The sequence below is a fragment of the Cololabis saira genome, chromosome 9 (genome assembly GCF_033807715.1).
Source record: "Cololabis saira isolate AMF1-May2022 chromosome 9, fColSai1.1, whole genome shotgun sequence".
Taxonomy (NCBI): Eukaryota; Metazoa; Chordata; class Actinopteri; order Beloniformes; family Belonidae; genus Cololabis; species Cololabis saira.
In genome coordinates, this window is record NC_084595.1 from 1,400,367 (window position 1) to 1,413,772 (window position 13,406).

The window sequence follows — 13,406 nt, forward strand, 5'->3', positions numbered from 1 at the left end:
GACACTTCCGAAGGTCACATGATGATGATGAAGATGATCATGATGATGATGAAGATGATGATGAAGATGATCATGATGATGATGATGATGATGATGAAGATGATCATGATGATGAAGATGAAGATGATCATGATGATGAATATGAAGATGATCATGATGATGATGAAGATGATGATGATGATGAAGATGATCATGATGATGATGATGATGATGAAGATGAAGATGAAGATGAAGATGGTCATGATGATGATGAAGATGAAGATGATCATGATGATGATGAAGATGATCATAATGATGATGATGAAGATGATCATAATGATGATGATGAAGATGATGATGAAGATGAAGATGATCATGATGATGATGAAGATGAAGATGATCATGATGATGATGAAGATGATCATGATGATGAAGATGAAGATGATCATGATGATGATGAAGATGATCATGATGATGATGAAGCTGATCATGATGATGATGAAGATGAAGATGATCATGATGATGATGATGAAGATGAAGATGATGATGAAGATGATGATGAAGATGATGATGATGATGATGATGATGATGATGATGATGAAGATGATGATGATGATGATGATGATGATGATGATGATGATCATGATGATGATGATGAAGATTATCATAATGATGATGATGATGATGATGATGATGATGATGATGATGAAGATGAAGATGATCATGATATTGATGATGATGAAGATGAAGATGATGATGATGATGATGATGATGATGATGATGATGATGATGATGAAGATGAAGATGATCATGAAGATGAAGATGATGATGAAGATGATGATGAAGATGATGAAGATGATCATGATGATGATGAAGATGATCATGAAGATGATGATGATGATGATGATGATGATGATGATGATGAAGATGATCATGATGATGATGATGAAGATGATCATGATGATGATGATGATCATGATGATGATGATGAAGATGATCATGATGATGATGAAGATGATCATGAAGATGATGATGATGATGATGATGATGATGATGATGATGATGAAGATGATCATGATGATGATGATGATGATGATGAAGATGATCATGATGATGATGATGAAGATGATCATGAAGATGAAGATGATGATGATGATGATGATGATGATGATGATGATGAAGATGATCATGATGATGATGATGATGAAGATGATCATGAAGATGAAGATGAAGATGATCATGATGATGATGATGATGATGATGATGATGAGTCGGCCAGGAACTGCGCGGCTCTGTCGGACACACGCACCGGCAGGGGCGCAGCTTGAACAGGCAAGGCAGGCAACTGCTTGGGGCCCCGAGTTGTTGGGGGGCCCATAAGGCCCCCCCCCAAAAAAAAAAAAAAAAAAAAATCATTTTTTTTTTTTTTTAATTATTACTATAAACAAAGGTGTTTCCTGTCAGGGGTATTGAGGAATAAAAAATTATTTTGAAGGCTGTTTTTACTCCACAGATCTCAAAATGTGGTAACCGCAATGACCACACCTCCCTCCTTAAACAAACATAGGGCATTTATCAATGACATCTCAGTAGCCAGTAAGAAACCTCCCTCAAGGGCCCCCATGTCGTCATTCCCATGATCACGGATCATCCACCTGTACACAGTGTCAAAAAAAAAAAAACTACACACAGTGTCGTGTGCACAGAATTTAACGTTCATTCTGGAAGTTTTAAATGGAGCCGATTCAGCTCAGCCGAAGGTAAAGAAAAACATTTGGAATGAAAAACAAAATTTCATAACGTTTTCGTTGGTGTCAGTTTATTATAACATAACGGTGATGAATGCTGGTTTGAGGGGCCCCCTAGAATCGCCTCTGCGCACCGGGTCCGGGGGCGCGCTCTCCTCCTCCGGGGCACAGCCGTCCCCGACGCAGGACCTTCCCCGGGGCTTGGCTCCGATCCTCAGCGGCAGCCTGCACTCTATCCCCCGGCAGTCCCGGGTGTCGTTTGCGGGCTGGATGGGGATGCGTCTCCCCGAGCCGGAGCAGTGCGCGCCGGAGCATCCTCCAGCGCCGGCAGCGCTGGAGGCGCTCGCAATCCGCGGCTGCGCGTCCTGCTGCTGCGCCCCGGCGCGGGGTGCGCCCATCTCCCCTGGGTGCTGCCCCGGGGTGCTGCCCATGGTGCTCGGGGGTCTGGAGGCTCTGCTGCCCGGGCTCGGGTCTCCGGAGCCCCTGCCGAAGCAGCGCGTCCCCCGGCACGTCTCCGCCGCAGCCCAGGAGAGCAGCAGCGACAGTACCGGTGTCAGTAAAACCATTTTACGTCTCATATGTTGACCTGCAGATTAGGAAAAAACAGATTTATAGCTCCGAATGGAAACCACAAAGACATCCTTGCAACAATTTGCCGCTGCATCCTTTAGAATAAAGCCTGAATTATGGTCCGCGTTAAATCGACGCAGAGCGTACCCTACGCCGTAGGCTCTGCGTTGGTGTAACGCGGAACCATAAATCAGCCTGGAAGTTACACGTGTCATTTGTTGATGTTTTTTCCAGGATTCTGATTGGCTGTCATGATGCTCTCAGCGTAAAACAACTCTTTATTTCTCAGAATGAAAGGAAAAACATGAACATTGATGTGCAGGAAATGAACCCACTAATGTTGTGTTTCTGCCTTAAGAAATGTTACAGATATCATTGTGAAAATCGCTGTTAACGTCAAAACGGACAGTAATTAGAATACTTCCGTGTGTCTGATCCTCCGTTATCCAATGGGGGACTGATGCGCCCAGCTGCTGGAAGCGACGTGGCCGGTCCTCACTTATCCAATGGGATTGATGCTGTGAGCGGCTTGAAGCGACGCCGCCGGGTTACATTAGAATCTGTTGAGAGCCCGCTGCGTCGGTGCATGACGCTGAGGGCGACCTTGTGCGTCAGAAACTGACGCCTAAGGGCCCTGACCAAGCGTCGGTTTTTGACGCGCTGGGAGTGAGACTGTGTTGGCAGTGTGGGAGTGAGGGGGGCAGGGTAACGGCCCCTTTTGGGCGGGGGAGAAGGTTCGTCCCTCAAGACTCCTCTCCCTGGCCCTGCCCCTTCTCAACCTTTCCCCGACCCTGCACCCCAACCTGGGACTTGATGATTGGGCCGGAGCTTCGGGAGCTGCGTGCTGGCCTGCGGTCCCCACCCCTGGTCATCCCGTTGCTGCTTCCACCTGCCTGCTGTGCTGTTGACGTCCCTGACCCACCAGTCTGGCCCTCGGCAGGAGGGTCCCCCCTTACGAGCCTGGTCCTGCTCGAGGTTTCTTCCCTCCTAAAGGGGAGTTTTTCTTGCCACTGTTTGGCTTAAGGTTTTTCTCCCACTAGGGGAGTTTTTTACCTGCCATTGTTTATGTAATAACTGCTCGGGGGTCATGTTCTGGGTATGGGTCTCTGTAAAGCGTCTAGAGACAACTCTGTTGTATTAGACGCTATATAAATAAAATTGAATTGAATTGAATTGAAAAAATTGAAGTGTTCCAAATTCATATTACAAATCATGTTTTAATAGCAAAAAAAAAGACTGCATTTCCACGTATGGTCGCCGCGTACCCTACGCCGTAGGTCTGCGTTGGTGTAACGCGGAACCATAAATCAGCCTTCAGTCGCGCTGTGAGCCTGAACCTGCAGCCCGTCAGCTCATCAGGAGGAGAGGTAATGGAGCGAGGCTGCAGTTGTTCATTGCTGGTTCGTTTTGTTAACTCTGAGCTTTGTTGGTTGGTTTGTTAGTTTGCTGGTGGTTTTGTTCTGAACACTTTTCTCTGTTTCTCATTTTGCTGGGACGCCGGGTCCCTCCGCCGAGACACAACTTTTGCGGTATGCGTTCATTTTTATGTCTAAAAATGATAGGCAGTGCCGACTCAATCAGAAACGGTACAGATATTTTGGGATTTTTTTATATATATAAAAAAAATACATGACTTCACACAATCCACGCGCTGGGTGACGCCTCCGCTCCGACGTCGTTGCTACGGCAACCCGTCAGATCAGGCTGAAGGAATGGCATAAATTGCGCCAAAATTACACAATTCATTCAAAATGTTCAAAATGGCTGACTTCCTGTTGGGTTTGGGCCATGGCTCCAAGAGACTTTTCATAGCGCCCCCTAGAAAACTTTGTGCCTCAAGCCCCACGATACGGTTTGACGTACATGCACGAAAATCGGTACACACCTGTATCATGTTGCAACTTAAAGAAAAGTCTCTTGGAGCCATGGCCGAAACCAGCAGGAAGTTGGACATTTTGAATTAATCGTGTAATTTTGGCGCAATTTATGCCATTTTCACGTGTCGTACTTTAACGAATTCCTCCTAGCAGGATCGTCAGTTCCACATAAAACTCGCTCAGGAGACACAAAAGACGTTAACCATGAAAAGTTATCAAAATCGTGAGTTTTTGTGAAATGGCGTGGCCGTGGCGCCGCGTCAAACTTCAGCGCTAAACAGGAAGTGATACTAGTAGCTGATTGGTTGATATGTGATTCTGCCATAACTTTTGAATGTTTTGACATAGAGAGTCATGGGTGGAGTCATCGGTCATCGGATGTGTTTGGACTGAACTTCTCCCTCTGACAGTAAAAGTGTTGGAAGCAGTTGGTGAGTAAAACCTCCCTGATTAACTGCAGGAACAAGAAACTCTGTATTTTTGTTAGAAGTTGTTTAAGAACAACTTAATGAAACGTTTTGAAGTTTGTTCTGTCGTCAAAACGTCTTAGTTTAGTTGTGGAAAGTATTTCCTCGTTCCTGGAAACACCAAAGTAGCGAGAGAAACATTAGATGCACTGATACAAACATTGTGCTGGATCTACTTAAAAAAAATAAGTCAACTTTTGCATGAGATTATTATGTAGATCAAGAAAGACTAGTCTTTGTATAAAATACTTTATTTATGTATGTAAATAATACATTTAGCAAGTACAGTCAACTTAATTGTGTTAAGTTTACTTTAATTAGCAAAATTAAGTTGAATTTATTTGCAAATTAATTTTGTACAAACTAAAACTTAAGTCGTTTATACAAAGACTAGTTTTTCTTGATCTACATAAAAATCTCATGGAAAAAAGTTGTCTTAATTTATTTAAAGTAGATCAAGCCAGATATTTTTTACTGTGGTTTTTCTACTGAAACAAATAAAGCATGTTTCATGGTACCGGTACCGGTACCAGTACTGGTACCGGTACCGGTACCAGTACTGGTACCACCACCGTTTAATCCCCCTCAGCACCAGCACCAGGTTCCAGCCGTCATTAGTATCTACGGTCAAATCAGCCGCTCCTAAATTCCATGTACGCTTCTATTTCAACCTTTACGGTAAATGAATGAAAGCGGTTTAGAAACAGAAAAACATGAAGTTACTGAGTTTGAATAATGCAGATATGTTTTATTTCATATATCTCTTTCACTACCTTGATTAAACCCGGACTTCCACCGTAATATTTATACACTTTTACTATAAAAGAAAAGGATGAAACACCTTTTTCTTTTTTTTTTACTTCAGGTTCAGTGTTGCAGAAACGATAAAAACTAATTCTGCCTTAATTTCACCTGAAACCTCACATACCTCTCTACAGGAATCACTACAAGAAACTGAATTTAAAAGAATTTAACTGTACAAATATTGAAATATTTAGATCTAAACTTCAAGAACGCAACCAGACGGAAACACGAATATTTATTCAATTACTTTATTTATCAAGAACTATGACAAACTCAGATGTAAACACAAGAACATCAGATTGAGAGAACAATCAAACTGAGATTACATAAAGGGAATGGAATAAAATAAATACATGAATATAAAAATAAATACATAAGAAAAGAATGAGGACAAAAATAAATAAAGGAATGAATGAAAAATGAGTACTCTAATAAATACGGAAGAAAAGTAAAAGGGGTTCAGGATAAACTGACTGTTTGCATTAATGGGCGTGGCCTAACGGCTCAACAGCGCCCCCTAGAATACTTTGTGCCTCAAGCCCCACAATACGGTTTGACGTACATGCACAAAAATCAGTACACACCTGTATCATGTCACAACTTAAAGAAAAGTGTCTTGGCGCCATGGCCCAAACCCAACAGGAAGTCGGACATTGGCCACAGGCCTGGCTTTGTGCAAAATTTGGTGACTTTTGGGGCACGTTTAGGGGGAAAAAAGACCCTAAAAAAATAAAATAAAAACCAGAACAATTCCTACAGATACAATAGGGCCCCAACACTGTCAGTGCTCGGGCCCTAATAAGAAGAAAAGGGAAACCTTTTCTGTATACTATTATATCGCCTTCATTTTCATGTTTTTTTCTCGTTTTTCTGGCCCTGTTTTATTTTTTGGGGATTTTTCTTCCTCATCAGATCAGGTCATCCTGTTCACCCGCTGGTCCCAGTGGGACTTGTGCAACTTTAGCTTGTTAGCAAAATGCTAGCAACATTGCCCTTTGGGCCATTCTGGACGATTGAAATATGGACATGCCACTACTTGGTATCCCATAATAATAAAATACTTCCTTTCTTTATTCTTTCTGCTTGAAGGAGGAAAAGGAGGCCAAACCTGGAGACGTGATGTGTTTCTGTTTTTCGTGTAAGTGGATCCGGTGTTGTTGTGTTGGTGATGGAAACGACACTCAAGTCGTGACAGTCGGTGAGTTTCCTCGTTCCTCCAACATGTCAGACTGAAAAAAACCAAACAGCAATTCAGGTTGTTTTCGGCTGCTCAACGGTGTGAATCAGCAACAGAGCAGACATAGAACCATGTCAGCATCTTTAGGTGTCAGCATCATCTCAGTGAGCTGCAGCTGAATAAGAGACCGAAAAATTAGATGCGGACTACTAAATATACGATCATTAAGCTCCAAGTCTCTGTTAGTAAATTATATAATTACAGAGAGCAGGAGTGATATTTTCTGCTTAACAGAAACATGGTTACAGAAGGGAGAGTATGTTAGTTTGAATGAATCAACTCCGCCCGGCTACTTTAATCATCACATTCCTAGAAGCACGGGCCGAGGCGGAGGAGTCGCAGCAATTTATAACTCCAGTCTCCAAACAAAACCTGAACCTAAGTGCAACTATAATACATTTGAAAGCCTCACGCTTGGTCTGAAATTTCCGAGCTGGAAATCAGAGAAGCCAGTTGTGTTAGTGGTAGTGTACCGGCCCCCTGCTGGCGCTTATCTAGAGTTTCTGTCTGAATTTTTAGATTTCCTTTCTGGATTATTGATCAGGACAGATAAATTCATTATAGTGGGTGATTTTAATATTCATATGGATGTTGAAAGCGGTAATCTTAAATTAGCTTTCAATTCTCTTCTAGAATCAATGGGTATCTCACAAAAAGTGGATAAACCGACGCACTATTTTGATCATACTCTCGATCTCATTCTCACCTACGGTGTTGAAACTGATGGTCTGTTGGTGTCACCTGTAAACTCCCTTTTATCCGACCATTATTTAATAACGTTGGAATTGAATGTTGTTGATGTTGAAGTGCAGGGCAGGAGGTATTATTTTAGCAGATGTTTGTCTGATGAAGTTATTGTTAAATTTAGGGAGGCCATTGCTTATCTCACGACAGTGCGAAATAGTGATGTAGTCGAGGCCAGTGACCTGGGTTCTACCTCTGATGTTGATGTTGATTTTCTTGTTAGTAACACTGCTGATCTGTTGCACTCAGCTTTAGATGAAGTTGCTCCTTTGAAAAGGAGGGTTTCTAGCCACAGGAGCTTAACTCCCTGGTATAATTCAGATATCCGCATGTTGAAACAAAGCGTGCGTAAAATGGAAAGGAAGTGGCACTCTTGTAAGTCTGTAGACTCTTATCGTGAATGGAAAGATATTCTAATAGTATATAAAAAAGGATCGATCAGGATTTGTCGTTTAAACCATATGTTAATCAGGTTTGTAAAATAGCGTTTTTCCATCTCCGTAATATTGCAAAGATTAGGAAAATCCTCTCGCAGAGTGATGCAGAAAAACTAGTTCATGCGTTTGTATCTTCTAGACTGGATTACTGTAATGTGTTGTTAGCAGGATGTCCAAGTAATTTGCTGAATAGGCTCCAGCTGATACAGAATGCAGCAGCACGAGTGCTGACAGGAATCAGCAGGAGAGACCACGTCTCTCCAGTGTTAGCGTCGCTCCATTGGTTACCTGTAAAATTCAGAATCCAATTTAAAATTGTATTACTTGCATATAAAGCCCAAAACGGCTTAGCTCCGCAGTATTTACAAGACCTGATAGTGCCTTATGTTCCTGGCAGAGCTCTCTGCTCTCAGAGTGCAGGTTTTTCTTGCCACTGTTTGTCTTAAGGCTTTTCTCCCACTAGGGGAGTTTTTACCTGCCATTGTTTATATAATAACTGCTCGGGGGTTTATGTTTATGTTCTGGATCTCTGGAAAGCGTCTAGAGACAACATCTGTTGTATTGGACGCTATATATATAAAATTGAATTGAAATTGAACTGAAACTCTTTTCTCCATGGTTGGTCCTTTTAGGGTTGGGTTCAGGCTCCACCGGTGTTGGTGTTGGTGGTGGAAACATCTCTCACCTCGGTGAGTTTCCTCGTTCCTCCAACATGTCAGACTGAAACAAACCAAACAGCAATTCAGGTTGTTTTCAGCTGCTCAACGGTGTGAATCAGCAACAGAGCAGACGTAGAACCATGTCAGCATCTTTAGCTGTCAGCATTATCTCAGTGAGCTGCAGCTGAAACACTTTTCTTCATGGTTCATCATTAAGGGCGAGTATCAAGCTCCAACGGTCATGGTGTTATTGGTGTTGGTGGTGGAAACCACACTCACCTCGGTGAGTTTCCTCGTTCCTCCAACCTCCAACGTGTCAGACTGAAACAAACCAAACAAGGTTTCAGGTTGTTCTCAGCTGCTCAACGGTGTGAATCAGCAACAGAGCAGACGTAGAACCATGTCAGCATCTTTAGGTGTCAGCATCATCTCACTGAGCTGTGATCACGGAATCCGCGATTCCGTGATTTTCGCGGAATTTTTCGCGGATTTCACGGCTGTCCGTGGATTTACAGACCTTCCGTGGATTTCAATGTCTGGTGCAGAAAAATCACTTTTACTGGGGTTAATATTGCATTAATATGAATTATGCGGGGCTCGCTTGATTTCACCGCATCATCGCCGCACATTTTCGCATAAAATTTGGAAAAAGGGGGGAGTGTTGTGAGTGACATGTCGGGACGCCCGGTCGCGACGTGCGGGACCCGCCCGGGGACCTCCGCACCGCTCGCAGAAACCGCCACCCCCCAAACAGCAGCTCTCAACCCGGGGGTGAGACGAAAAAGAGAGCCTGCTTGCGCGGTGGGCGCGGCTACCGGTGGACTTAGGATCCGCGCTGACCGCGCACCACTGCGCCTGCGAGGGCCGGCGGAGGCGGAGCTCCCATCCACTTGGGGGATAGTGGCGGCGGACGCGTGGGGTGATGGAGCTCCGGCTCGTCCCCCTCGTCGCGCCGGTGCGCCCGGCAATCACCCGAGCACTGAGCCGCGGGCTGGAGGGAGAGAGACGGCCACCGCCCCTCTCCTCTCCACCCGCGCTCTCCTTTTTTTTTCTCCTACGACCTCAGATCAGACGAGACAACCTGTTGAATTTAAGAGGAAAGAGCTCAGGGCCGAATCCGCAACTTCCTGCATATTTCGCATATTTTGTAACTTTCCGCATATTCCACGACTTCCCGCATATTCCGCAACTTCCAGCATATTCTGCAATTTCACCGCATAAAAGCACATAAAAAACCTGCACATTTAATCGCATAATCAATTATTTTAGACTGCAAAATCAAGGATTTTAGCCCGCAGAATCAAGGATTTTTGCCCGCGTTTTTCTGGAGGGTCTAAACAGAGCAGACGTAGAACCATGTCAGCATCTTTAGGTGTCAGCATCATCTCAGTGAGCTGCAGCTGAAACTCTTTTCTTCATGGTTGGTCCTTTTAGGGAAACAAGCAGGCTGTATCAACAGCACCGGTGGTCATCCTGTTGTCAACAACACCTACTACAACCATGCATGGCAATAACGGCTGGTAAGTCAAAAATCTGCTGGATATTAAATACAGACCTTGTCCAGCTAATGACATTAGCAGACGTGGTTACAGGGCGACTCACATGAAAAGATGATGTGTTGTTATAAATGTTCAGAGTTGTGGATTGTTTCAGAGTTCTGAAGGACAAGAATCATCTCTTCTTTGTGTAAATCATGTTCTTGTTCCTCTTGCAGATGAAGGCTGCAGCAGGATTGGGGTTCGGTTCCTGGGATCTCTGGCAGAAACTGCTATGGTCGTTGTGAAAAACGATCTGGCATACAATCCTACTACTGCTGTAATTTAGCAGACGCTTTATCCAAATCAACATCTGAGCCACTAGACTACCACTCCCCCGTCCATCAGTCTTATTTCATAAAGTTTGGTCAAATCCACATGACCTAACTTCAGAAATGAAGGTTCCAATTCAGACTTATTAGAAACAACTTAATCAATAATGTTTTCTTCTTCAACTGAGGAAGAGCATGATGTTTATGTCAAAGAAATCAAATATTTGATATGATGTAAACACAAATATGATTGAGGCTGATCAGATGAATCAATAATAAAATTCATGCAATAAAAATGATCCTTTGTTTCTTTGTTTTGTTTCATGAAAGTACTTCAACTTAGAGTTTACAGACTTTTAGATGTTCATTGATGCTTTATCAGGTTATTGAATATGTTTCCATGTCTTTCAGTCCTGGTTATCTCTGATTCCTGAATCTGAATATTCAAGATTAAAGATCATTTCTGATCACATACTTAGAGGGATAGACAGACACTAAACCAATGTGTTTTAATCTGCTCCAAATATTGTTCTATCAAGAATAAAGGATTTCTGTGTGAGTAAAACAAACTAGTATCATCAGCAAATAACATTTTAAATAGCTGATCTGATACATTGGGCAAATCATTAATTTATATAAGAAATATCAATGGTAAATTGATCTTTATATTAAAAATAGATGGGAGAATGAACTTCTTTGTAATATTTCTTCTGTTGATTGGGAACAAATGTGTAAAAACATATAAGAAACAACTAATTCAATTATTGGAAGGAGTTTGTGTGGAAGATTTTAATTAGATATTTTAGGACACCCAAAATTCAAAGTAAGTACAAATGTGATCTAACTTCAAATTGTTGGAGAAAATGCAGGGAGCAGATAAAACACCTGGACCTAGATTAATACAACCGGACCTAAAGTACTACAGACAGCGACACACCAGTCATGTATTCCAACCCAGTCTCAAATAAAAACGTACCATGCCTATGTTGGTCCAAAGTGGAAAAACGTAGAGGGGTTACAATATTAGCCCTTGAAATGTATAACTGTTACATTTTTCTAGCCCTTGAAATGTATAACTGTTACATTTTTCTGCCTATTCGTTTTGCGTCCAAGTCACGTGACTTTTAAGATTCTGGCCGTGACACCAACAAACACGGTGGACATTTTTAATTTTTGAGTGAAAAAAATCTATATTTTGAGTTAGTTTCTGCATAGAAATGCATTTTGATTACATTTCTAGCAATATATAAATGTACTTTATCTCTTGCTTGCTCGTGGTTGCAACGTTTTTTTCAGATCTCGTCAGAATAATGTAAAACTGGAACGTTTTAATAATGTGAAATCATTACATTTTTGGTTGCTGGACAGTGCTGTGAAAAAAATCAATATTTTGAGTTAGTTTCTGCATAGAAATGCGTTTTGATTACATTTCTAGCAATACATATTTTACTTTCATAATATTCACTCAGTAAATGTACATAATCTCTTGCTTGCTCGTGGTTGCAACGTTTTTTCAGATCTCGTCAGAATAATGTAAAACTGGAACGTTTTAATAACGTGAAATCGTTACATTTTTGGTTGCTGGACAGTGCTGTGAAAAAAAATCAATATTTTGAGTTAGTTTCTGCATAGAAATGCGTTTTGATTACATTTCTAGCAATATATAAATGTACTTTATCTCTTGCTTGCTCGTGGTTGCAACGTTTTCTTCAGATCTCGTCAGAATAATGTAAAACTGGAACGTTTTAATAACGTGAAATCGTTACATTTTTGGTTGCTGGACAGTGCTGTGAAAAAAAATCTATATTTTGAGTTAGTTTCTGCATAGAAATGCGTTTTGATTACATTTCTAGCAATACATATATACAGGGTGCGATTTGTGAAAAAAACAGAGGGGGGGGGTAATTTTGGGAAACATTTTTTTTTCAGAAAAATTACCACACAACAGCGGTCCAACAGTATAGGCTATATGAAAACTTGTTTCTCAAAATGTATCCCCCCCACCCAAAGTATTTAATTATTAACAAGTAATAACAACCAAAATACACAGAGTCCGTGTTCATTCTGCTTGTGCTTTGATTTTGATACCGGGAGCGAGTCGCGCAGAAAGCATTTTTATTTTGAAAACCATCCGGATTTTCTTGCATTCCAAAAGTCCGACTTCCGGCCCGCCCAAAATAAAAGAGACAGTCAGTCAAATGACAACACATTCTCACTCCCAGCTCGTCAAAAACCGACGCTTGGTCAGGGCCCTTAGGCGTCAGTTTCTGACAGTTTCTGACGCACAAGGTCGCCCTCAGCGTCAAGCACTGACACAGCGGGCTCTCAAAAGATTCTAATGTAACCCGGCAGCGTCGCTGAGAGCATCAGTCCCATTGGATAAGTGAGGACCGGCCGCGTCATTTCAAGCCGCTGAGAGCATCAGTCCCATTGGATAACGGAGGATCGGACACACGGAAGTATTCTAATTACTGTCCGTTTTGACATTAACAGCGATTTTCACAATGATATCTGCAACATTTCTTAAGGCAGAAACACCACTGTATCCTTGTAAATTACACAACATTAGTGGGTTAATTTCCTGCACATCAATTTTCATGTTTTTCCCTTCGATTCTGAGAAAGAAAGAGTTGTTTTATCACTGTAGGTGATACACTACCCATAATCCTCAGCTACCGTTGCTATAGAGACGACGCCAGCCCGCTTTGCTTGACAAAATCGTTTTAACTATGTATTCCAAAATTAAACAGAATGTGAATGTGAGCAAGCGTTAATTAAAAGTGATTGATAATTAAATCGGTGTCTAAAGACATCAACCTTTAGTTTCAGCTAAGCCGCTGAGAGGATCATGCCAGCTAATCAGAATCCTGGAAAAAACATCAACAAATGACACGTGTAACTTCCAGTTAAGGCTGATTTATGGTTCCACGTTACACCAACGCAGAGCCGAAGGCGTAGGGTACGCGGTGACGCACACCGTACGGCGCGCATCGCTGCGTACCCTACGCCGTAGGCTCTGCGTCGATTTAACGCAGGACCATAATTCAGGCTTTACTTCCAAGACGGAACGAGAGTCT

The 13,406-nt window shown here is 42.1% G+C and overlaps 1 long non-coding RNA gene across 2 annotated transcripts in view; it reads left to right on the forward strand.

Annotated features, from left to right (window-relative positions):
- The window catches only part of LOC133450876 (uncharacterized), a 17,780-nt gene extending 7,152 nt beyond the window's left edge, over positions 1 to 10,628 (forward strand). For both annotated transcript variants that reach the window (XR_009783127.1, XR_009783128.1), the window contains exons 2-6: positions 4,523 to 4,605; positions 6,535 to 6,643; positions 8,496 to 8,552; positions 9,957 to 10,042; positions 10,237 to 10,628. This is a non-coding gene — a long non-coding RNA (uncharacterized LOC133450876). The remainder of the gene's footprint in view (positions 1 to 4,522; positions 4,606 to 6,534; positions 6,644 to 8,495; positions 8,553 to 9,956; positions 10,043 to 10,236) is intronic.
- Positions 10,629 to 13,406: the final 2,778 nt, after the last annotated feature.